Genomic DNA, 26,456 nt, shown 5'->3' on the forward strand with positions numbered 1-26,456 from the left:
GGTATCCCGCGTCGGAGATCCGCCGCAGGATACTGCTACGCCTGTGGACAGGCAGCCTTAAGGCAGTAATCCTGTAAGTATAGTCCTGCTCTCAGCTCAGAAGTGGATAGTTTGTGTCCAGTCTAGAGAATGATCTGTGAGATAAACATCCTGGACTACAGACTTTAACTATATAATCTGAATTCTAATTACATATGACCTGACTAGATGATCTCTGACTACATGACCTCTGGGGACAAGAGTTCTGACTATAATACTATCAACTACGTGTCTGGCTACATTATAGGGCCTCGTGTGGTGCAGAGGGTTAAGGCAGCAGAATAAGTTAAAGGTTGTGGGTTCAGGTAGCCTGCTCAAGGTTTACTCAGCCTTCCAAGGTTGGTGAAATGAGTAGCTTGCTGGGGGGTAATAAACAAATTACTTGAAAGCGCTGCAAAATAAGTTGGCGCTACACAAATAACAAGTCCCCCTACATTATCCTATAACTACATCTCTGTTTATATGATCTTTAATTTACTGACCGCATAATCTTTGAGTATATGATCTCAAACTACACGATTCATGATTACACAACCTCTAACTACATGATCACTGACTTATTATATCTTCAAGAATAATAAAGGGAATTTTCACATTTTTTCAGGTGTTTCTAATTGTCCACCTGAATGGAAGGCATTAGCGACTTCAGACCCAGAGCAGATAGTGTGAGCAAAAAGTCCAAGAGTCATGAACCAGTCTCACAGTCTCAGCCACTTCCTTTTCTCCTTGGCAGATTTATGTTCCTTTATGGCCAAATGCCCACGGAAGGATTAACACTGTGGAATTCGTGGTCATACAGCCTCCATTAAGTCCCAAGCAATGTCCATCCATAGACATACTGTGTGAAACGATTCTCCCCTGCCCACGAGCGAAAATCAACTGCGATTTTCTATTCTGAGTGGAGAATTGAACAGATTGGACCATGCTGCCTAGCTTTTCCTAAACTGACCCATGTTCTCCCTTTGGTTTGCAATCATTTTCTCATGAATACAGTTTAAAGATACCACATCCTGCATCTCTTCCACAGAAGGCGTATCTTTAGGTCTCCAGTCTTTGGCTATTAAGATTCGGGAAGTATGGAAGATGGGACATGCAGTCACTCTATGGCTAGAAGGAATATTTTCTATACCAATGAGAAGAAGGGCCAGTTCTGGTTCTACTTTTACAATAGAGGGTTGTAAAGTGGCAATAAACTGTGAGACTTGGTTCCAGTAAGGAGATATCTGAGGGCATGTTAATAAATATGTGGAGTAGAAAACCCACATCTCCACATCCCCTCTAACAAAGGAGGGAATATCTTTCTTCATTTGTGACACCTGTAGTGATGAGCGAGCATACTCGCTAAGGGCAATTGCTCGAGCGAGCATTGCCCTTAGCGAGTAACTGCCCGCTCGAGAGAAAAGGTTGCAGCAGGGGTCGTTTTGTGTGGAAAATTATTGCTCCAACTTCAGACGCTACGTGGGGGATACGGCATGGAACGATAGCGCTCTGAAAGACATTTTCCTGCAAGGCCTCTCGGACGCAGTTAAAGACCTGTTAATTTCCCATCCCGTTCCTGGGTCTTTAAGGGAGGCTATGGAGCTAGCAGTGAAGGCAGATAGGAGGCTCAGGTCCAGGAAGCAGGACAGGCAGAACCGTAGAGTCAGGGAGGTCAGTTGCCCTGGTCCCTCTTCCTCCTTACCAATCTCTGTTCCCGAGCCGATGGAGGTGGATCCGCTGGACCCCAAAGAGCGACGCCGGATCCGGTTGTTGCATCGTCTCCACTTCTACTGCGGGAAAGCTGGACATGGGGTGATAACCTGCCCCCTGAGGTCTCAACGCTCGCAGCCGGAACCGGCGGAACAACTCCGAGTCCTAGGCGATTGTAGGGAGGATCGCCTAGGACTTCAGGTACTTCCTAAACTTTTGGTACCGTGTCAGGTTAGATTCCGGGATTTTTCCCGATCAGGGCAGGCGTTTATCGATTCCGGTGCAGACGCTAACTTGATAAGTCTGTGCTTTGTCCGTTCCCTGAGGGCGGAATTTATGGTGCTGAAGACGCCAATTCACTTTACCATCATTGATGCTACCCCTCTCTCTACAGGCCTGGTGCGATGGAGGACCCCAGGATTGCAGTTCATGGTGGGGATTCTCCACTCGGAAGAAATGTCTTTCCTGGTTATGGAAAAAATGTCGGTTGATGTGGTGCTTGGTATGCCCTGGTTGGCACTGCACAATCCCCAATTTGATTTGTCCACCCGGGAGTTGACTCATTGGGGATCATCCTGTCATAGTCAACTGTCTACTATAGCCATGTGCTCCATGGATACTGTGCTCATTCCGGAGTATTTGTCAGACTTTCAGGATGTGTTCTCCAAAAAACTGTCCGAGGCTCTGCCTCTGCATAGGGAGTGGGATTGTGGCATTGACCTGATTCCCGACAGTCCCATCCCTAAGGGAGCCACTTAATTTGTCTGGCCGCGAGCACGAGGCCCTCAAGTCCTATATCTCGGAGGCTCTGGCCAACCGACATATCCGGCCGTCCAGGTCACCTGCCGGGCAGGTCTCTTTTTTGTAGAGAAGAAGGACGGCACGCTAAGGCCTTGTGTGGATTATCGGGCCTTGAATAAAATCACAGTGAAGAACCATTGCTCTTTGCCCCTGATTCCTGACTTGTTGAATCAGGTGGTGGGGGCCCACTGGTTCTCCAAATTGGACTTGCGGGGGGCTTACAATCTAATTCGTATTAGAGAGGGAGATGAATGGAAGACGACATTCAACACCCCGTTAGGACATTTTGAATGTCTGGTCATGCCTTTCGGACTCTGTAACGCCCCTGCTGTGTTTCAGGGTTTTATGAACGCGGTCTTTCACGACTTCCTGGTCGTATTTCTGGTCATCTATCTTGACGACATTCTGGTGTACTCGCCTGATTGGGACTCACATGTGCGGCACCTGAGGTTGGTCCTGACCCGTTTGTGCGAGTATCAACTTTTTGTCAAGTTAGAGAAATGCACATTTGGTTCTAAACAAGTATCCTTTCTTGGTTATGTAATCTCACCCACAGAGATTCAGATGGAGTCTGATGAAGTAGCAGCAATCTCCCAATGGGTCAGACCAGACAACCTCAAGGCTCTCCAGCGGTTCTTAGGTTTTGCAAATTTTTACCGCAAATTCATTAGGAATTACTCGGTTATTGCTCAACCCCTGACCGACCTGACTAAGAAGGGGGCCGACTTGGTAAAGTGATCACCTGCAGCCCTTGAGGCCTTTGGCCGTCTAAAAAGGGCATTTACGACTGTCCCGGTGCTAATACAGCCGGATGCACGACTACCCTTTCTCATCGAGGTAGATGCGTCTGAAGTGGGGACAGGAGCAGTATTGTCGCAGGAAGTCAGTGGGAGGTCTGGGTATAGCCCAAGTGCGTTCTTTTCGCAGAAGTTCAATTCAGCAGAGCGCAACTACGACGTGGGTAACCGTGAATTATTGGCTATCAAATGGGCTCTGGAGGAGTGGCAACACCATCTTGAGGGTGCTAGACACCCAATTACCATGTATACAGATCACAAGAATCTGGTATATCTCGCCAATGCGAAAAGACTCACAGCTCGTCAAGCCAGGTGGGCGTTGTTCTTCGCCAGGTTTAATTTCGTCGTGACATATATCCCAGGAGAGAAGAACGTGAAGGCGGACGCCCTGTCACGTAGTTTCGGGGTGCCGGATAGTGAGACCATGACTCCCGAGAATATCTTAGCCCCCGGTGTGGTGGTGGCAGCTGTAGAGTCTAACTTCATCCCTCAACTACAGGAGGCTCAGCAGGATGCTCCTTCGGGGGTGCCGGAGGGTAGATGGTTTGTGCCTGAGATCCTACGCCCAAGAGTCATGGATGAATCTCACTCGTCGGTTCTTGCAGGGCATCCAGGGTTCCAGGGGACCCTGAAGCTTTGTTCCCGACACTTCTGGTGGCCAGGCATGCCTCAGGAGATCCGCAACTTTGTGAGGGGTTGCTCGGTCTGTGCTCGCAATAAGAGTCGGCGGCGTCCTCCGGAGGGTCCTCTGAGACCGCTACCGGTTCCTTCTAGTCCATGGTCGCAGTTATCGGTAGATTTCATCACTGACCTACCAGAATCCCAGAAGTGCACCACTATCTTAGTGGTGGTCGACCGGTTCTCAAAGATGGGACATTTTGTGGCATTAAAAAGCTACCCTCGGCAAAAGAATTCACCACGATTTTTGTAAAAGAAATAATTCGCCTACATGGGGTTCCCCAAAATATTGTATCTGATCGCGGGGTTCAGTTTGTGTCGCAGTTTTGGCGTGCCTTCTGCAGAAACCTGGGAACGTCGCTTTCCTTCTCTTCAGCGTTCCACCCGCAGACTAATGGTCAGACTGAGCGGAAGAACCAAGATTTAGTGCAAAATTTACGATTGTTTGCTAGCGAAAAGGCTCATCAGTGGGCAAAGTTCCTGCCGTTGGCAGAGTTTGCACTAAACAACCGCCCTTGTTCTTCCACTGGGGTGTCTCCATTTTTTTGTGTATACGGTCAGCATCCTCGCTTCCTTACAGCAATCCCCACTCCGTCGGTCTGTCCTGCAGCGGATGTCGCCACAGATACGCTTCGGGGAGTATGGAAAGAGGTACAGAGAAACTTGGAAGCAGCGGGGACCCGTATGCAGTTGCGTAGTGAGAAGAGTCTGTCTGTATCTGAACCTCACAGGGTGGGACAGAAGGTATACCTGTCTTCTAAAAATCTCAAATCACAGGTCCCATCCTTGAAGCTGGCGCCACGTTACGTGGGGCCGTTTTGCCATCACACGTGTGGTGAATCCACTTGCCTATGAACTTGGGTTGCCAGCCACATGGAGGGTTCACAGGGTGTTCCATAAGTCGTTATTGAAACCTTTTGTCCCCTCGGTGATTTGCTAGTCAGCTTCCTCCAGCCTGTCTTAGCTCAGTCTTTGTTCTGTTGGTCTGTTCCACCTGCCTCTTCTGTTGGCACTCTGTCCCCGGTTAGTTAGTTCCATCTAGGTAGTTGCCAGGTCCCTAGCCAGAGCAGGGACCGCCGCCCAGTTGTCCGCCTGGGGTTAGCCAGGGCCGAGGCAAGCAGGCAGGGACAGTGGGGTGCGGGAAGTTCAGGGCACCCCACCTGGCGCTCGGGGGTCAGAGTGCCGTACCACTAATGTGCTGGCAAGGGCGCCGAGCACCCAGGTTGAGTAGCCATCCACACTGCTTGAGGTGGGTACAGTGGGGAAAGCAGCAGGAGAGGAACTGCTCCTATCTGCCAAGGATCCGAGTGTCTCCTATCTGTGGCCGCTGTCTCTGCTGCTTGCTCGGCAAGCAGATAAGTCATCAGCATGCTTCTTCCCTAATGTAAAGCGGGAAGCATATTAGCCTTTTACTCCCCACTTCTACACGAGCCAACCTAAACAACCAATCACCGTGAATCAGCCAAACCAAATAACCAATCACTGTGAATCAGCCAACTCAAATAACCAATTACCAGGAATGAGTAAATCCAAACGAGCAATCAGGTTGCAAATGGTGCGGATTTGCGGAGTAATATAGATATATGCTGCCCAAACGGAGGAAGAGGGCTCCCTCCAAGAAGCTCAGATTTTTATGCTGTTGGGAGGCATAAAAATCTGCGGGAGCCCTCTTCCTCCGTTTGGGCAGCATATATCTATATTACTCTGCAAATCCACACCATTCGCAACCTTATTGGTTGTTTGGATTTACTTATTCCCGGTGATTGGATATTTGGGTTGCCTCATTCAAAGTGATTGGTTATTTGAGTTGGCTGATTCACGGTCATTGGTTGTTTAGGTTGGCTCGTGTAGAAGTGCAGAGTAAAAGGCTAATATGTGTTTGGGCATGATGTAGGAGGAACGTAACTCCTAGAGTTGTGTATAGCACTGTTCAGCTGGACTCCGAGCTAAAATCTGGCCATTCAACTCCTCTTGCAGGCCATGCCCTCCCCACCCCTGTAAATGTAATTTTAATCTAGATACAAAGTCTTCTGGACAACAAAAGAGTTAAACAGGAAGTATGTTTTGCAAAAAGCTGCAGACTATAAAGTTTCTAAATGTGTGAACCAGGATGTGTAAGTGACATCTGGACAGAAGCTATGAAACGTGTCTCAGCTCGCAGCGCAGCCGGGACGGATCTGTATTTCTCTCTCCCAGTTCTTTTCACTGTAAACAGGAAAGACAGCAAACTTCTTGGCACCATTTTCAAATACACAATCAATGCCGGTTACCCATACCTGATGATAGATTTCATTTTTCCACTTACCTTTTATCATGTTGCTCCATAACTTTGACCAGCAGAAGTTCCAGCGTCGTTACATGTGCGAGGAGAGGCTTTGGCGGGAAGTGTATTAATGTCCTCCTATTCCCGCGTGAATGCCTGACTTGAATATTGATCTTCTAGTTTTCAGGAAGTCAAAACTATGAAGGCGTGGACAGGGCACAGCGTGGCAATGTTAACCCTTTCTCTCCATGTGCAGTTATTTTACAGTCAAATCACAGACAGGTTGCCGGTAAATTCGAATTGCATCCAATTTGCTTTGCAGTCTATGATAGCAAAGTCACATGTGACTTGTGAACAAATGGTTTGGGATTTTTTTTGCAACTGTCGTGTTACGATCCCTAGAACAATATGGGAAGGGAAGTAAAAGACCAAGTAAAGATAAAAACAATGGTCAATCTCACAGAAAGATAGGACATTCTGCAAAAGTGTTTCCCACATCGTACCGATTTGTCATGCGGGAAAACATCGTTCGTGTCTATGATCCCATTGAAAAGAATGGGTTTCATATTTGTGCGAGATTTATGTGTGTCTCGCAAAGCACAAGTCTCACTTGATTTTCTCGCCGTTGTGAAGGCAGCCATAGGGTATAATCACATAGATGGTTTTTTTCAGTCCTAAAAAAGCGAACCATTTTTTTTTGTGATTTTCATTTGATTTTTATGCGTTTCTGAGATTTTTCTGTGCAATTTTCATTTAATTTCCTACTAGTTTTTATTTTATTAAAAAAAAGCGGCGGGGGAGAACGGGGAGGAATGGAGGGGAGATCTCTCTCTCCCTCTCTGCCCCCCGCTCCCCCCTGCTCACTGCCGCAACTTACCTGTCACCCGCGCCGGCAGCCGAATCTTTACAGACGAGCGGGGAGATACTCGGCTAAGGCACTACTCGCTCGAGTAGTTAGCCTTAGCGAGTATACTCGCTCAGCTCTACTCCTAACACTTGGTGGGATGATACACAAGAATAGAAAACAAGGCTTGAAGGATACACTTTTTTTTATAACAAACAGTCCTAATAAAAGAGGAGGAGTTATTGCATTGTATGTTAGAAAAGCGTACATCTGCAGCATCCGAGGAGCAGGCCCTGAGCTGAGGAGATAGCGGGGTAGAGTGATAGCCTTGTCACGAGGTTCTACCGTTTCCTCGCTACAGGTGGCTAGGAACCCGACCCTGTTACTGGCTAGGGAATCACAACAAAAGTAACCTAAGTTACCTGAAGTCCTGTTTGTCACTCGTGATGCCAAGGTTCCATATGCTGTTACTGGAACGCTACGTGCGTTCCATATAAGACAGCAAATTCTGCAGTCTGACCATACGGCTACCACTCCACCATCAGGGCTGGCTGCCATGCCTCTTTTTCTATTCTTCTATCTTACTAGTGAAGTTTAGGGTGGTACTGTCATCCACAAGAACCATAGCTAGTTGAGCCTTATGGGGTATTGTCCCTGACTTGATTCCATCTTTGTAACCTTAAAGGGGTTATCCCGCGAAAGCAAGTGGGTCTATACACTTCTGTATGGCCATATTAATGCACTTTGTAATGTACATTGTGCATTAATTATGAGCCATACAGAAGTTATCAGAAGTTATTCACTTACCTGTTCCGTTGCTAGCGTCCTCGTCTCCATGGTGCCGTCTAATTTTCAGCGTCTAATCGCCGGATTAGACGCGCTTGCGCAGTCCGGTCTTCTTCTTTTCTGAATGGGGCCGCTCGTGCCGGAGAGCGGCTCCTGGTAGCTCCGCCCCGTCACGTGCCGATTCCAGCCAATCAGGAGGCTGGAATCGGCAATGGACCACACAGAAGCCCTGCGGTCCACCGAGGGAGAAGATCCCGGCGGCCATCTTCAGCAGCTAAGTAAGAAGTCACCGGAGCGCGGGGATTCAGGTAAGCACTGTCCGGTGTTCTTTTTTAACTCCTGCATCGGGTTTGTCTCGCGCCGAACGGGGGGGCTGTTGAAAAAAAAAAACAACCCGTTTCGGCACGGGACAACCCCTTTAAGGGGTACTGTCCCTCATGAGAACCATAGCTACGGAATATTGAGGCGTGGTCCCCACTTATATCTTAGTGTAGTTATTGATAAAAAATGGTAGCCTAAGTCTTGATATATGTGGGAGGAAGGGCATTATCAACTTTCAAGTAACTAAGTAATCCTATGATCATCTAGTAGCCACTGTTGCTATCCAGGCGGCTCTAGACGTGGAAAGCTGTGGAATAGGAATCAGAGCTCTACTCTCCTGATGAGAGTAGTGAAGTGGTGTGTGAGGGGTTAATTCACGTTTATGCCTTTTAAATTGATAAGTGTATGTCACAGAATACTTATGTGTTTATAATTTGCATTTTCTTTTGCTAAAGGTTAAAGCTTATACGTGTAAGGGCTGACGCTTAATAATAGACTACAGCGACTCCATTTTGTATCTCTTTGCTTGTTTTGCTTCAATCATGTATCTGTATTAATTTCACCTCTTATACCTAGAAAATGTTAGAGCCAATTATAATAATGACTTAGAATCCTTATCAGCTTTCTCTCTCTCTCATGCATTCTTTCCCTTGAGAAAGTTCACTCCTTTCTAGCAGAAGCGTCCAGGAATGTTTTGTTTTTGTTACAGGTGTCACCGGACATTGATATATTGTTTATGTAGGAGACTTCTCTAAAAGATGTGTAATGCTAATTAAAATCTGCAGATGCTATGTAACCTTGGGCATGCGCAGTAATCAAATCAATACGTCAGCAAACCTTTCCTATATCATCTGTAATTCTTTGAATAAACTTTCACTTCTTCTTTGGCTAACCGTATACGTGTGGTCACCCATCTAAGTTGTCTCTGAGTACTCAATCCTGAAACCAATTGGGAGGCGGACAGCATTAGCTCAATGGTCTGCTTTAGACCCCCTACATTACTTGGCGCATCCAACGTGGGGCAGAATTTAACTCCTTACCTGCAGCCGATATCTGACAACCCTGCCTGCCGACCATCCGGACTAGGGGACACGGGACCTCAGATCTACAAAACACCAGTGTAAGGTAAGCCATTTGACTTACCACTCAAAGATCTGAGCCCCCCTGTCTTCAAAAGCCACGTGTCGACAGAAAGGTTTGTTGCTGCATGCTTATAGGATACTTCTGCCCGTTATTTACGGTGTTCTTGATAACCGTGCTAGACGGAAGAACCCACATGTGTATATTGCCATGCTGTCTGCTGGAAGCATTGAACTGATAGCTTTACGTTGTACTTTGACTGCTGCACTCATTTTCCTAGCTGTAATTTGTTATAAGATCCGCGTATAGAGGTGAGCCGTGGTCTCCTCTCTCTCCATAAAAAAAAAAAATCTACTAATAAGGAAGCATACGTGCCCTGTCAGCCGCATACCTGACAGAAGGGACTGTCCTGATCTACCCAAAGGAAGCTCTGAGCATCCTTATGCTGCGTGACTGAGGTAGAAACAGCGGACATCAAGTCCATAGTAAACATTCGTGTCCTGCCAGTCGCGATTTGGCAGAAGGGACTAAAGGTCTTTGTGACAGCCAGATTTACCCAGAGGACGCTTTGTGCATCCTCACTACTCTGTGATTGGGTAAATCAAAAATGGCAAGTCCAATTATTAGTATAATTAGGGAGAGAGAGGGGGAGGACAGTTATAAGCAAGCCCGTAAAGTTTACAAGCTGATAGGGCTTAAAAGAGCAGGAACTTTCAACTATGAGTTCTGGCGGCAGTACAGAACAAAACACATGAAAGCTATCAAAGACGCCGGTCTAGATAAAGGAGTAGAGGCCATAATCAAATATAGTAGAAATGTTTAAGGCAAGGAGTATGCCTATATGGAAAAGCAAGTTAGAGAAATAACAAAGGACAGACAAAGCAAGTTAGAATTTTGGGAATCTGAGACCCACAAAGTCTCAAAAAGATTCAGAGATAAGCAAAAGTTGGGGAAAGTATGTTAGAGTAGATGGATTGAGAAACGTGTAGATACGGTAATTATCAGAAAAAGGGAATTCTTTTATAGTTTGTGTTCCTTTGGGGCATAAAGCAAGTTCATGTAGAATCTGTGGATAATTATGTGTCAAATAACCAATATTGTCTGTATGTCTTTATGTTATGTAATCTATACGTTTTATCCTTTCTTTTATGTGTTTAACTATTCCTCTGCTGTCTGGGTTTGATAGTCAGTGCAGAGAAATATTAGGTTTCTCTTGTTGCTTGGAGCCTGGATATTTCTGGCTGTTTGCCAAAAATATAAGATTGTTCTGTTCCAGAGAAAGATGAAAAATTCAAAGTCAGAGAAGAAAGACAGATGTTGAATGTATTGTGCGAATTGTATGGTTTTGGAAATGGAAGAATACAAGTAATGGGTTAATGTGTGCTTCTTGTGAAAAGCCGCAGCTGCAAGCCCCCCCTTGTCTTTGAAAGGGGGGTATAGTGAGAGTTTACAGAACACTGGAATGCGTGCCTCTCAAGGTCAAAGATTAGAGCGGAGAACACTGGACGAGTAACCCTGCTTGCTTGAATAGAATGAAACCCGTAATGAATCCAGTGAATCTTACTGTTTTTGCTGTTCTTTGTGTAAATGTCAGTTCTGTAACTGGTCGGACGTGTGTATAATTGCTGAATGTGTGTTCCTTTTATGGGAAATATTAGTGTGGTATACTTCTCTGGTATTACAGACAGTTAAAGTTTGACTGATTCCAGGGAGGGGTGGCAATGATTGAATGCATTTGTTTGCAAGATGAGGACAGTTGTATCATACGCGTTATGTCCTATGTGAACTCTTACTAATATTTGAATGAGACTTGACTGCATGAACGGATGAGAGTTAATGTGTGATGTAGGCGCTGTGTGCTGATAATTTGGAAGCCTGCCAACAAGTCATAATTATACTGTTTCTGAGAATGCTCTATAGAAGAAACGTGCGGACGGCCATACCTGTACTTACACCTGCTGCCAAACTCCGCACCTTTCTGGGCCTTGTTTTCATACTGCCCCCATTGGTCCACTCTGTTTCCGCTCTTGTACAACTACTCTATGACTGTCTTTCAATCATTCTCTTCTCTCTCTCTCTCACCCCTGAAGCTCATTTCTCACCCTTTTACACTTTATCCTTTATTCTTTTCTGTACTGAATTTTCTGGCCAGGTGACAGTATTGACACAAAAGCACAGGGGACAATCACGGCCACCTGGATGCTACTAAGCTGTATCCAGTGGCTCGAGGAGCTCCCTCATGTGTTTGTGCGGTGGCAGCAGTACAGGCAATGGTTAACAAATCTTCGGAGTTGGTATTGAACTAACCCCCCCTAGTGGTCCTCACCCCCCCCCCATGACACCCGGAGCATATACACGCAAGTGCAACCCAAGCACTTATTTCTGGCCCGTCAAATCCAGCTACAATGTGCTCTTGTCATTCTTCTACTACCTTGAACTCGGTTACCCTTCCAATTAAGTACCCTAGTTCAAAAGGGGGGGGGGGAGAGAAGATATAGGTGATCTAGGTATTGCAGGTCAGCTATTTTTAAATTTTTGAATTTTTTTTCTTTTCCTTTTTACAACAAGGTTATGATCTATTTGAAATAGAATACCAGCCTGATTGTCTAGCGGTAATCGGTACAAGGGGCTTCAGAAGTGCCAATTCAGCTGGCAGAAACTGAACCACTTGAGGTAATGTTTAAAGGGTCACGATACCTCACTCGCTTCCTTATGCTGGAAGGTCCTGAAAGCATATTGAGAACTGACGTGATGGGACCCCTGGGAGGTTGTATCAAACTTCACCTGTCCGGTGAGGCTCGTATACACCCCGGGTCTGAAAGTCACCCGACCTTATGTCGGATGGCAGCAGACCAAGCGACACCTCTACCTGTCCTCACTCTTACGTACGCAGAGGAACAAGCTCTTAGCCCCCTTGGTCCGTCAGTACCCCCTGGCACATGTCCAGGAAGATGCAATTGCAGACACTGTCTCTTCTTTATGTTAACTTAAAGCCCTTAAGAAATGTGTCTTCCCAGCCAATACCCCTTTTTGTTTCCCGTTAAAGAGAAAGAGTTTAAAGGGCCAGTCAGACTGTCAGTATTTGTTTGCATTTATTTTCAGAGGAAATCAGTACTGTTGGACAGTGCTGCCATAAGGGGCACAGAATAGCCCACAACCAGTTCACCAGATGCATGAAGCTGATATTAGACGCCTGGTCAATTCCCGAGGGCACCACCCTCTTGTAATATGTTGATGATTTACTTTTTTTTAATGTACTCCTGACCCAAATAGTTACCTCAATGCATCACTAAGCCTTTTGTGTTTCCTCCATCAAGAATAGAAAAGCTGTAAGTCTACTAATGGAAGCCATCATGTTGCCAGAACAGGTGGCCATAATAAATGTTAACTGAAAGCCCTTGTTAATAATGCATATTCTGAGTTGCTTTTGTAGACGGTACCAGGGTAATTGACGACTCCACGCTGGATATGCAGTGGTCACGCGACAAGATGTCCTAAAAGCAAAATGCCTCCGCATGTCCCAGGACAGGAAGCGGAATTACAGGCCCTCGCTGAGGCGTGTGGAGTGTCATGCAGGCAGTGATTGTGCTTTGTTGGAGGTAGTGTGGTGCTTAGCTAAGGTATGCATTACTAATGAGGGCTTTTCAGAAGTAAAAATTGTTGGGAGGGAGGAGCCCACTCTTGCCGCTATTGTAGCTTAATAGTGGGACCTGGGAACTTGAGATGCAGCCCAACATGTAGCCCCTTGCCTGCCCTATCCGTTGCTGTGTCGTTCCCATCACTTTCTTGAATTGCCCAGATTTTCACAAATGAAAACCTTAGCGAGCATCGGCGATATACAAAAATGCTCGAGTCGCCCATTGACTTCAATGGGGTTCGGTAGTGAAAACGAACCCTCGAGCATTGCGAAAAGTTCATCTCGAGTAACGAGCACCCGAACATTTTGGTGCTCGCTCATCTCTAAAAACCATCCATATTATACATCAAAACATCCAAAACGAAATGAGATGCCGATTCCCATACTTTACTTTAGCATATATATACTAATTTTTAAAAACAACTATAAAATTTTAAGCTTTTTACCCCGAATAAAACTAAAAAACGGCAAAAAAAAAGTCATGAAAAATATTTTTAAAATAGCCTATACGTCACTTGAAAAAAAAACGTAGCAAAGATTATTTTGGTAGCTGAAGGAAAAAAATAAATAGGGCAGTTAAACCCCCACATGGGTAAAACCCCTAAAAAGTGTCTGGTCCTTAAGATACAAAACAGCCTGGTCCTTAAGGGGTTAATGGAAACAATTATCTGATAGAAAGCAGAGATCATGAAAACAATGAGTAAAACTATGAAGTAAATAATTAATGATTAAGCTTTATTTCCATACAATTGGTGGAATATCATGTGTCGGGCTTACACAAGTGATACATTGTATTGCAGCAGGGGGCGCTCTGTTACTGAACTTCTAGTACAGAAAGGTTCCTCTTTGCTGGTGAAGAAATCCATATCCCCTTCTTGGAGTTAGAAGAGAAGTGACAGCAAGCGGTGCGGTCGGGGAAGATGCAGCAGGACAGATGTGGAGGCCGCTGACGGAGAGCCGCTAGAAACTTTCACCATAAGAACATAATGGCCGGAGGAGAACTACCCACCAGTCATCGTGAGTGAGCGCCGTAAATTGAGGTGAAGAGTCCATTCCACCTGATCTGCATGAAAATATAATATTTTGAATTAGCGAAAGGAGACATTGGGAGTAAAGTATCACCTATAAACCAAAGAGTGAAACATTTTCTGTTTTTCTCATCTGCTTTTATTCTCTGATTGTAGATTTTTATTCTACTGTCTGTACATGACTATGGGGGCCGCCATCTTACCTGAGCTGCAGGTAACAGCATTTAGAGAGATGCTTTACAGCAGCCTCATGGGCCATAGACACAATGGGCAGGAGGGGCTCATTGACTTCTTGTTGGTCTTGTGCTGATGGATAAAATATAAGAAGTTAATCTCACATTCCAAGAAATACATAAAGCATCCCAGTAATATAAGGACAGCGGGGTGAAATAAGGAGGTGACTCACGGGGTGTCTCTGGTGCTTTCTTGTCTTGGGCAGTATGACAATCTACGTCTTTGTCTGGGTCTATAAAATACCCCAAAACCACATGACGAGGGAAGGCTGGAATGATCCCCGATGCGCTCCACCTCAGTTCACTCAGTGATGATTGCTCATGTGTAAAAGCATAGGGCTGATCATCGCAGGGAAGAGTGTCAGCGCATCATGACTGGCAGCACATCGGCACCCAACAAGCGTCCTGTATAAAAAGGCTGTTAGGTGTAATGTGTACACATCATCACCTCCATGTCCCCAGAATTTACACTTACCTGTTCTGCTGCTCCCGCAGCCTCCTATATTCTTATTGTTCCTCCATTGCCTGAACACTTCTGATCTGTTGTTGCACTCTTAGTTCTTCTTTCAGCAGCTCTATCTCCTCTTCCTGCTATCTCCTTTCCTGTTTAAAATTTTTTCTAACGCACATAGAACATAAAACATCTTATAAACCAATAAAGTCCCATTTCATAATATGGGCATGCATTATAACGGGCTCTTCATCCAGGTGCACTGGGGTTATGGGACCCCAGGGCTCCAGAAGTGGAGAACCTGTTATACACTTACGTTACCTCTGCTTCCCCTATCGTCACTTTTAAGTTCTGTCTCCCTACAATAGAAAATACAGTTGTGGTTAACTGGAAACCCCCAAAACTTCAACCCGTACAGCCCTCATGTCACTTCTATAATGTTACTCCATAATCCCCCACATCTGCACCTACATATACCCTTCATCTCTCAGATGAACCCTTCTGTACTCCAACACTAAAGAAATAAGGTGGTTGTTCTGTCCTTACAATGCAAATGGCTCCTGGTCACGAGACGAATGCCACATTCTGATGGAAGAATGAGAGGACAAGTATTACTTATACAGGTTATGGCAATCCTTATGAACAACAAATTCTACAATTGGGCCTCGTTCGTGTGGTCTATGGCAGCCAATCAAATCGCTGCTTTTATTCTTCTATAACTCCTGGGAAAATGAGGCGTCCAGGAAGATGGCCGCTATATATTGGGGTTATCGGACAACATTCTTCCTCCTTCTTCAGCTCCTCCTCCAGATGTTCTTCTTCTTTGAGATGTTTTTCTTCCTTCACTGCCTACTCCTTCTGATGTGCCTTCCTTACTTTCTCCATCGCCTCCAATAAATCTGTAAAGAAATTAACAGTTTAGAACGCAGTAATAAACTTGTCTCATTTAGACAAGACACATCTACAATTTGTAGCCACATCTCGAAGGTTGTGATCATTTACTATGTCTAACCTATACCCAGCTTTAGAGCTACAAACTTATACCCCGGACTACGAGTACTCCTGTACTGGTCATCGTCCCCAACCTATATACCCCCTGAGAACCTCTTCATACCTTCTCACTACTACCTATCTATACCCTGTCTCTGCCCTCCACAACCACCCTCCACATACATGGACTACATTGGCATCTGCCCCAAATCGAACATTTTGGGTGATGGTTCCCTCTTGTCTGTGAGCAGCAATAGGATAACATATATGAGAAGTACTTACCTCACACTCTTTAATACGTTGCCAATCACTATATCACACTTTGAACAAACTGGGAAGAAAATAAAGCAGAGCGTTACTTAGGTGTTTTCTTGTTTCATTAGAAGTAAATGCTGAGACATCTAATATGACTAAGGAACCAACACTAAAGAAATAAGGTGGTTGTTCTGTCCTTACAATGCAAATGGCTCCTGGTCACCAGATGAATGTCACGTTCTGATAGAATAATAAGAGGACAAGTATTAGTTATACAGGTTATGGCAATCCTTATGAACAACAAATTCTACAATTGGGCCTCATTCGTGTGGTCTATGGCAGCCAATCAAATCACTGTTTTTATTCTTCTATAACTCCTGGATAAATGAGGCGTCCAGGAGGATGGCCGCTATATATTGGGGTTATCGGACAACATTCTTCCTCTTCCTTCAGCTCCTCCAGATGTTATTCTTCTTCTTTGAGATGTTCTTCTTCCTTCACTGCCTACTCCTTCTGATGTGCCTTCCTTACTTTCTCCATCGCCTCTTGTCTATGACCACCAATAGGATAACATATACGAGAAGTACTTACCTCACACTCTCCAGCACGTTGCCAATCACTATATCACACTTTGAACAAACTGTGAAGTAAATAAAGCAGAGCGTTACCAAAGTGTTTTCTTGTTTTCTGACCTGACTAAGGAACCAGTTTTAAGCCTCCTACAAAGCTGTTTTAGTTTCAGTTAATAATTATATTTGAACCTCCATATGAAAATGATGATTATTATCACCTGTTTGGTATAATTGGTTAATCTTACACCTGACTATAATCCTACAAAATCCCTGATTTTGTGCAAGAACTGATTCTGTATTGAAGATAAAGGGCGGTCGCACCAAATATTGATGGGATTACATTTCTCTTTTGTTCAGTTACTTTGCATTTTGTTAATTGACCAAAATAAACTATTCACATTTCTAGTTTGGTAATCTTTCCTACTTTGCAGCATTTTTCCTCATCTGCCTAAAACTTTTGCACAGCACTGTATGTTTTATTCCAAATGCTGCTGCGTTTCAGAAAAAAGCATCCTTAGAAGGTTTATTGGGAGCTCAGCTGCAATGTAGCTCTAAGTCACAGAGGTGGTCCGCTCCGGGGTCCCCCGGTCCGCAGCTTCAGGACTAACAGCCCTACCCTTATACACAAGCAGAGAGGAACTGTCACTCTTGATGCTGCAGGAGGGAAGAAACCGGCGTGGCCCGACCCTTCAACTGGAGAGCTCTGAGAGCTGAACCCCAAGTCAAACTTTTAAGTATGTTTTATCTGAAAAGCTGGCTTTTAAAATAAAATATAGATGGGCCAAATAGGCATATCTGTCGCAGGTTGATGCTGCTGATGGTTCGGACACCGTGGAGCTGGTGACAGGTTCCCTTTAATTACTGTAACAAAGTATGACACTAACAGGGGCAAAGAAATGAAATGCTTTGGTAGATAGTTGGGATGGATGGATGGATGATGGGTGAGCAGCTGATGATGTACTCAGATTTACACCAAAAAGAACAGATGTCCCATCTCTCACTGTACGTTTCAAAAAAGTCTAGGAAAGGGGGCGGGGTTGAGTGGAGGGAGGTACTTATTTCTTGAAGGTTGAGTTGTATCATTTAACCTACCATGTAATGTATTGGAAGTCTTTCAAAAATTTTGAAATGGGACAAAGTGAGGAAAAAAACTCAATTGCACCTTTTACGTGGGGGAGGGGGTTATTTAATGGCGTTTCTGGTGCAGCCAAATGACCCATTATTCTGCGAGTCGGTACGATTACAGTGACACCAAATTTATATAGTTTTTTTTTGCTAGTAACGTTTTAAAAAAATACCTTTTATTCCCCTCAGGTGGGGGCAATTGCTGTTCAGGCACAAAAATATTGCTCTTACTTAACTATATCTTCTCTCCTCAGACTCCGTCTTTTGTTATCAAAGACTACAAGCCATGGAAGATCTGCGCCTCACATCATTTAATGTCCAGGGCCTCAATTCGCCGTTGAAACACCATAATGTAGCGGTACTCCTAAAAAGGTACGACTCAAAAATTATTCTCCTGCAGGAGACCCATTTTAAGGGGGATAGGTGTTTTGCATTGCCCGGCAGACACTATCCTCAGAGCTATCACAGTTCCCACCCCTCCTCAGCATCCAAAGGGGTCTCCACACTCTTTCATAAGTCGGTAAACTTCATATGCGACGCCCAATATTCGGACGGTGAGGGAAGGGTACTATTCCTTAAGGGCTCCCTAGACAATGTGAAAATTACCATAGCGAATTTATATGCTCCGAATGTAGAACAGGTCACATGGTTGCTTAAACAGCTCGATACACTGAAACACTTTGCAACCGGTCATATAATTTTGGGAGGAGACTTCAATGTCACCCTCAACCCCTTGTTGGATTCCTCTGTGGGCCGATCTCAGGTCTCCCAAGTTAAATTAAGAAAACTCGGCCGGGGCCTCCAGGACTTGGGAATAGTAGATGCTTGGTGTCTCCTCAACCCTTCAGTGAAGGATTTTACCTTTTTTCCCCCGATCCATTCCTCATTCCAGAGGCTGGACTATTTATTTGTTCCCTCAGGACTTCTGGAATCTCTGGACAGAACCATAATAGATCCTTTGACCATCTCTGACCACGCTTCCATACATGTCATACTCCGCCCACTCCAACCAATCTATAGAGAGTGGAGATGGAGGCTTAATCCCTCATTATTGGACTCTTTGGAAGAGAATATAGCCCTCTCTAAAGCAATTGAAGATTACTTTCTTCTCAACGCGAATGGAGAGGTTGGCACTCTCATAGTCTGGGAGGCCCTATGTAAGAGGCCTGTTGATAGCATTAGGTTCTAGGGTTAAGAAAAGACTACAAAGAGAAATTGATGATAGACTTATACAGATAGCTAAGATAGAACAATCTGTTAAACTTTCACAAACCACTACCAACCTTGAGAAATTAGAAGACTTAAGAAAAAAATTAAAACTCTCTTGAATCGAAATTCAATAAAAAAAACCTTTATATGAAACAGGTAGTATATGCTCAGGGAAATAGAGGTAGCAAATTTATGACATCGCTAATTAAAAAAGCCCGGGCCAAAAATATAATTAGATCTATAAAAACTTCCTCGGGAAAATTAGCCACCTCTTCTCCAGAAATCACCAAGGAATTTCAGCTTTTCTATAAAGAACTATACAATATACAGAGTTCCTCTAAGACGGAGGAAACCTCCAAAGTAAAGGAACGAATAGACCTCCAGCAATTACAGATGCCTAAATTGGCTCAGGAAGAGGCGAAATCTCTTATGACACCAGTCTCCCAAACCGAAACAAAAGAAGTATTAGCTTCACACCCACCCAATAAAAGCCCGGGCCCCGACTGACTTACTCTGGCTTATTATAAGACCTTTCAAGCAATTTTAATTCCCAAATTAACGGATCTCTTTAATGCCTTACTTGCTGGATCTGAACTACCCAGACAAGCACAGGAGGCCCACATCACCCTTATACCTAAAGACCCCACTCTCTGTGGTAATTATAGGCCCATTTCGCTAATCAACTTTGATATAAAATTACGGGTAAAACTCTTAGCTAAGAGGCTCGAAACCTTCATTTCCTCCTTGATTAACGAGGAACAGGCTGGGTTTGTGGGGGGGAGAGAGGGCAGAGACAATTGTCACAGACTACTCCATGCAGCTCGGTATGCCCCAAACCATCATATTCCCTTAGCCTTTATCGGCACCGATGCAGAAAAGGCGTTTGATAGGGTTAATTGGGCATATACGAGAAGCGTCCTGCTGCACTATAATCTACCTCCTGATTTTGTCTCTGCTATTTTTTCACTTTACGCTAAACCCCACGCGAGACTAAAAATAAATGAGATTATATCACCTTAGAGATGAGCGAACGTACTCATCCGAGCTTGATACTCGTTTGAGTATTAGCGTGTTCGAGATGCTCGTTATTCGAAATGAGCACCACGCGATGTTCGAGTTACTTTCACTTTCATCTCTGAGACGTTAGCGCGCTTTTCTGGCCAATAGAAAGACAGGGAAGGCATTACAACTTCCCCCTGCGACGTTCAAGCCCTATACCACCCTCCTGCAGTGAGTGGCTGGCGAGATCAGGTGTCACCCGAGTATATAAATCGGCCCCTCCCGCGGCTCGCCACAGATGCATTCTGACATAGTTCAGGGAAAGTGCTGTCTTGCTGGAGTTGCTATAGGGAGAGTGTTAGGAGTTATTTTAGGCTTCAAGAACCCCATCGGTCCTTCTTAGGGCCACATCTAACCGTGTGCAGTAGTGTGGAGGCTGCTTTTTGCAGTGTTGCACTTTTTTTTTTTTTTTTTGTATATCGGCCGTGCAGAGCATTGCGTCCTGCAGTAATTTTACATAGTCCAGGGCCAGTAGTGGTGAGGCAGGGACAGAAGACATATTTAGTGTATATAGGCAGTGGGCCTTTCCAAAAACATTTGGGAAAAAAAATCTATTTGGGCTGCCTGTGACCGTCCTCAGTGTACTGGGTCTCTGCTGGGGGTAGTTGTCCTAATTCATACGCAGCCAGCTAAGTGTTACAGCAGGCTTGCGCAAAATTCTTTCCTGGCTCTGCTGTGCGTTCCGTAAGCGAAGTCAGCCTCCAACCACAGGCCAATAAGCGGCACATTTAATTACAGCGTTCTGTTTCTGCACTACTGTTAATACAGCATGCTGAGGGGTAGGGGTAGGCCTAGAGGACGTGGACGCGGGCGAGGACATGGAAGCCCAAGTCAGGGTGTGGGCACAGGTCGAGCCAGTGCGGTGGCCAGGGGTAGAGGCAGGGCCAGACCGAATAATCCACCAACTGTTTCCCAAAGCGCCCCCTCGCGCCATGCCACCCTGCAGAGGCCAAGGTGCTCTAAGGTGTGGCAGTTTTTCACAGAGACGCCTGACGACCGACGAACAGTGGTGTGGAACCTTTGTCGCGCCGAGATCAGCTGGGGAGCCGCCACCACCACCAGCATGCGCAGGCATATGATGGCCAAGCACCCCACAAGGTGGGACGAAGGCCGTTCACCGCCTCCGGTTTGCACCACTGCCTCTCCCCCTGTGCCCTAACCTGCCACTGAGATCCAACCCCCCTCTGAGGACACAGGCACGAGAGCCAACCGGCCTGCACCCACACCCTCACCTCCACTGTCCTCGGCCCCATCCAGCAATGTCTCTCAGCGCAGCGTCCAGACGTCGCTAGCGCAACTGTTTGAGCGCAAGCGCAAGTACGCCGCCACGCACCCGCACGCTCAGGCGTTAAACGTGCACATAGCCAAATTGATCAGCCTGGAGATGCTGCCGTATAGGCTTGTGGAAATGGAGGCTTTCAAAAGCATGATGGCGGCGGCGGCCCCGCGCTACTCGGTTCCCAGTCGCCACTACTTTTCCCGATGTGCCGTCCCAGCCCTGCACGACCACGTCTCCCGCAACATTGTACGCGCCCTCACCAACGCGGTTACTGCCAAGGTCCACTTAACAACAGACACGTGGACAAGCACAGGCGGGCAGGGCCACTATATCTCCCTGACGGCACATTGGGTGAATTTAGTGGAGGCTGGGACAGAGTCAGAGCCTGGGACCGCTCACGTCCTACCCACCCCCAGAATTGCGGGCCACAGCTCGGTGCTGGTATCTGCGGCGGTGTATGCTTCCTCCACTAAACCACCCTCCTCCTCCTCCTCCAACGCAACCTCTGTCTCGCAATCAAGATGTGTCAGCAGCAGCTGCACGTCGCCAGCAGTCGGTGTCACGCGGTGTGGCAGCACAGCGGTGGGCAAGCGTCAGCAGGCCATGCTGAAACTACTCAGCTTAGGAGAGAAGAGGCACATGGCCCACGAACTGCTGCAGGGTCTGACAGAGCAGACTGACCGCTGGCTTTCGCCGCTGAGCCTCCAACCAGGCATGGTCGTGTGTGACAACGGCCGTAACCTGGTGGCGGCTCTGCAGCTCGGCAGCCTCACGCACATGCCATGCCTGGCCCATGTCTTTAATTTGGTGGTTCAGCGCTTTCTGAAAAGCTACCCACACTTGTCATACCTGCTCGGAAAGGTGCGCTGGGTCAGCGCACATTTCCGCAAGTCCAAGACGGACGCTGCCACCCTGCGGAACCTGCAACATCGGTTTTTATCTGCCAGTGCACCGACTGCTGTGCGACGTGCCGACACGGTGGAACTCTACGCTCCACATGTTGGCCAGACTCTATGAGCAGCGTAGAGCTATAGTGGAATACCAACTCCAACATGGGCGGCGTAGTGGGAGTCAGCCTCCTCAATTCTTTACAGAAGAGTGGGCCTGGTTGGCAGCCATCTGCCAGGTCCTTGGAAACTTTGAGGAGTCTACCCAGATGGTGAGCGGGGATGCTGCAATCATTAGCGTCACCATTCCTCTGCTATGCCTCTTGAGAACTTCCCTGCAAAGCATAAAGGCAGACGCTTTGCACTCGGAAACGGAGGCGGGGGAAGACAGTATGTCGCTGGATAGTCAGAGCACCCTCATGTCTATATCTCAGCGCGTTGAGGAGGAGCATGAGGAGGAGGGGGAAGAGACAGCTTGGCCCACTGCTGAGGGTACCCATGCTGCTTGCCTGTCATCCTTTCAGCGTGTATGGCCTGAGGATGAGGAGGAGGAGGAGGATCCTAAAAGTGATCTTCCTAGTGAGGACAGCCATGTGTTGCGTACAGGTACCCTGGCACACATGGCTGACTTCATGTTAGGATGCCTTTCTCGAGACCCTCGCGTTACACGCATTCTGGCCACTACGGATTACTGGGTGTACACACTGCTCGACCCACGGTATAAGGAGAACCTTTCCACTCTCATACCCGAAGAGGAAAGGGTATCGAGAGTGATGCTATACCACAGGACCCTGGCGGACAAACTGATGGTAACATTCCCATCCGACAGCGCTAGTGGCAGAAGGTGCAGTTCCGAGGGCCAGGTAGCAGGGGAGGCGCAGAGATCAGGCAGCATGTACAGCGCAGGCAGGGGAACATTCTCCAAGGCCTTTGCCAGCTTTATGGCTCCCCAGCAAGACTGTGTCACCACTCCCCAGTCAAGGCTGAGTTGGCGGGAGCACTGTAAAAGGATGGTGAGGGAGTACGTAGCCAATCGCACGACCGTCCTCGGTGACGTCTTTGCCCCCTACAACTACTGGGTGTCGAAGCTGGACACGTGGCCTGAACTCGCGCTGTATGCCCTGGAGGTGCTTGCTTGTCCTGCAGCTAGCGTCTTGTCAGAGAGGGTGTTTAGTGTGGCTGGGGGAATCATAACGGATAAGCGTACCCGCCTGTGAACCGACAGTGCCGACAGGCTTACACTCATCAAGATGAACAAAGCCTGGATTTCCCCAGACTTCTCTTCTCCACCAGCGGACAGCAGCGATACCTAAACAATACGTAGGCTGCACCCGTGGATGGAAGCATCGTTCTCTATCACCATCAAAAACGGGGACCTTTTTGCTTCATCAATCTGTGTATAATATTCATCCTCCTCCTCCTGCTCCTCCTCCTGAAACCTGACGTAATCACGCCGAACGGGCAGTTTTTCTTAGGCCCACAAGGCTCAGTCATATAATTTTTGTAAACAATTTTTATACGTTTCAATTCTCATTAAAGCGTTGAAACTTGCACCTGTACCAATTTTTATTTTAACTGGGCTGCCTCCAGGCCTAGTTACCAATTAAGCCACATTAACCAAAGTGATTAATGGGTTTCACCTGCCCTCTTGGTTGGGCATGGGCAATTTTTCTGAGGTACATTAGTACTGTTGGTACACCAATTTTTTTGGGCCCTCGCCTACAGTGTAATCCAATTAATTTTTTGCCCACCTGCATTAAAGCTGACGTTACATCAGCTGTGCTGGGCACTGCAATGGGATATATTTATGTAGCGCCAGTGGCTTCCTGGGACCCACCCATGCTGTCGGTCCACATGGACTTCCCATTATGGAGATGTACGTGCCTGTGTATACTTATAAAAAACTCGAGCCTGACTGGGGCATGCAGTTTGGGCCGAAGCCCACCTGCATTTAATCTGACGTTAGCTCTGCTGTCCAGGGCACTGCAATGGGATACATTTATGTACAGTGGGTGGGTTCCAGGGAGCCACCCATGCTGTGGGTGAACACGGAATTCCCATTGCGGAGTTGTACATGCCTGTGACTATTTATAAAAAAAACGCAGTCTGACTGGGGCATGCAGACACCTTGACAGAATGAATAGTGTGTGGCACATAGGTTCCCCATTGCTATGCCCACGTGTGCAGCTCCTGATGGCGGTGGCACAGGATTATATTTCTCATTGCTTCTGTACAGCATTGTGGGCTATCGTCCTGCCCCTTTTAAAGAGGGTCGCTGCCTAGCCGTGCCAACCCTCTGCAGTGTGTGCCTGCGGTTCCTCCTCATGGCAGACGCACTTATAAATAGACATGAGTGTGGCATGGCATGAGGGCAGCTGAAGACTGCGCAGGGACACTGGTGTGTGCTGTGGACACTGGGTCGTGCGGGGGGGGGGGTTTGGGCAGCATGTAACCCAGGAGAAGTGGCAGCGGAGTGTCATGCAGGCAGTGATTGTGCTTTGTTGGAGGTAGTGTGGTGCTTAGCTAAGGTATGCATTGCTAATGAGGGCTTTTCAAAAGTAAAAATTGTTGGGAGGAGGGGGCCCGCACTCTTGCCGCTATTGTGGCTTAATAGTGGGACCTGGGAACTTGAGATGCAGCCCAACATGTAGCCCCTCGCCTGCCCTATCCGTTGCTGTGTCGTTCCCATCACTTTCTTGAATTGCCCAGATTTTCACAAATGGAAACCTTAGCGAGCATCGGCGATATACAAAAATGCTCGGGTCGCCCCATTGACTTCAATGGGGTTCGTTATTCGAAACGAACCCTCGAGCATCGCGAAATTTTCGTCCCGAGTAACGAGCACCCGAGCATTTTGGTGCTCGCTCATCTCTATATCACCTCCTTTTGAGATAAATAATGGCACTCGTCAATGATCCCCCCTCTCCCCCACACTGTTTATACTGGCCCTAGAACCTCTTTTCATGCATGTTAGACAGGACCCGAACATAATGGGCTTAACCATAGACGATAAGGTACTATCTACAGCAGCATTCGCGGATGACATAGTCTTTCTGGTCACTAATCCCAGCAAGGGCCTCCCCAGACTAGTGGAACTGTTGAACCTCTTCGGGGAGATTTCAAATTTCAAAATCAACTTCTACAAGTCCACCGTACTAAACATCTCCATACCCCTAGCTCTTTCTAGAACCCTCGCTCTGTGCTCTCCTTTTACGTGGTCAGATATCGCACTGGATTATTTGGGAGTAATAATAACAAAAAAAGCGGAAGACCTGTTTGCGGTTAACTTCGTACCGTTAGTAAATAAAATCAAAAACCTCTTGAGAACATATGATATACCAATTATATCTTGGTTCGGTAGAAAGAACATCCCGAAGTCATATATCCTCCCCATAGTGTTATACAGAATCAGGATGCTTCCCATCCACCTGCCAACAAGCTTTTTAAAAACCCTTCGCACTATCTTTTCAGGCTTTGTCTGGAGACTTAGGAGACCGAGATTGGCCTATAGCCTAATGATAAGGAGGGGCTCTGAGGGCGGTATTGACCTACCCAACATTCCCGATTATTATCGAGCATCCCAGTTAAGCTACTGGATGAACTTAGTGAACCCGATTAGGGACAAGCTACTTCCGACGATGGCCCTGCACCACAACGAAGAAACCTCATTGGAGGACTTATGGTTCCCAGAGAAAAGTCATTACAGAGCAAAGAGCTTCAACCCCCTGTTAAGAGGTCCCTGTGAGGTCTGGGATGGTGTGAGAAATAGGCTGGCCCCGTTACCCTCGCCAACCACCCCACTAAACCTAATCCACAAGTTACTAGGCCTTAAGACAGACCCAGCTTCTACTTCGGTATGGAAAAAATTCGGAACATATAAGGTAGGAGATTTGCAGACCTTAGCCCACCTTTCTCCTACAGAGATTCTTCAAACCCTTGTACCTTCACATAATTTATCCTTTCTACACCAAGCATCGGTGACCAGAGTGATAGGAGACTTCATTAAAACTTTTAGATTGACTAGACCTTTGCTTCCTTTTGAGAGTGCACTGAATAACAACGATATCAACACAAGGAAAATTTCCTTCTTACGTAAACGCTTCATTATACCCCAGACCATTACTAAGCCATCTTTTATTATCTCTTGGGAGAGAGAGTTGGGTATCTCCTTATCTCAAGAGGATGTAAACTCAATATTGGGAACCTCTTTCGGAGTTTCTCCTTGTATCACGGCCCAAGAATCACACTATAAACTTCTTGTCCGGTGGTATAAAACCCTGCAGTGGCTCCACGCTTATAATTTAGCATCACAAGACAAATGTTGGAGATGCAATAGAGAGGTGGGGACCTATCTCCACTTATGGTGGAACTGCACACCTCTGAAGACCTTCTGGAAGGGGGTGGAGGAGATTCTGAGGAGAATCAAACCAAGT

At 46.5% G+C, this 26,456-nt stretch overlaps 1 protein-coding gene and 1 long non-coding RNA gene across 2 annotated transcripts in view; one reads left to right on the forward strand and one right to left on the reverse strand.

Annotated features, from left to right (window-relative positions):
• The window catches only part of LOC136620118 (zinc finger protein 420-like), a 401,871-nt gene that overhangs the window by 224,736 nt on the left and 150,679 nt on the right, over window positions 1-26,456 (forward strand). The window lies entirely within an intron of this gene.
• Window positions 13,674-15,965, reverse strand: LOC136619715 (uncharacterized). Its single transcript, XR_010791007.1, has 5 exons — window positions 15,920-15,965; window positions 14,672-15,546; window positions 14,370-14,601; window positions 14,167-14,269; window positions 13,674-13,998 (listed from the first exon to the last, which is right to left on the reverse strand). It is a non-coding gene; the product is annotated as an uncharacterized lncRNA (long non-coding RNA).

The sequence above is a fragment of the Eleutherodactylus coqui genome, chromosome 3 (assembly GCF_035609145.1).
Source record: "Eleutherodactylus coqui strain aEleCoq1 chromosome 3, aEleCoq1.hap1, whole genome shotgun sequence".
NCBI classification, from domain to species: Eukaryota; Metazoa; Chordata; class Amphibia; order Anura; family Eleutherodactylidae; genus Eleutherodactylus; species Eleutherodactylus coqui.